A 557-nucleotide genomic window follows, 5' to 3' on the forward strand; every position below is an offset into this window, starting at 1 on the left:
CCTTAGTGAGGGTGGCGTCTTCCTCTTGAAGAACCAATGGTGCTCTTGAGCTCCTCTATGTCTCTTCGTTGCCTTTGTTGCTCCATCCTTAGTGATTTTGGTGCTCCCGATAGTTGTGTGGAGGAAAATATATCCCTTGAGGTATCTCAAGGATTTTTTGATGAGGAAATTCCTCATGCTCTTGTTGAGGTCCATGAGTGGGCTCTCTTGATGTGTAGTCAAATGCTCTACTACTGAGTTATTGACCCTTGAGATGAATCTCTCCATCTCCTATGACTCGGAGGCGGAAGCTTTTGTCCTCCCTTTCTTCTTTCTAGAGGTTTCTCCGGCGTTAGGTGCCATAAATGGTTATGGAAAAACAAAAAGCAATGCTTTTACCACACCAAACTTAAAAGGTTTGCTCGTCCTCGAGCAAAAGAAGAAAGAAGAGAGTAGAAGAAGAAGAAATGAAGGAGATGGAGGAGGCTTGTGGTTCGGCCAAAAAGGGGAGAAGTAGTGTGTAGGTTGTGTATGGGTGGGTTTGGGAGGGCAAGTGTTTTGAATTTGAATGGTGGGGT

Source organism: Arachis duranensis, chromosome 9, assembly GCF_000817695.3.
Source record: "Arachis duranensis cultivar V14167 chromosome 9, aradu.V14167.gnm2.J7QH, whole genome shotgun sequence".
Classification (NCBI taxonomy): Eukaryota; Viridiplantae; Streptophyta; class Magnoliopsida; order Fabales; family Fabaceae; genus Arachis; species Arachis duranensis.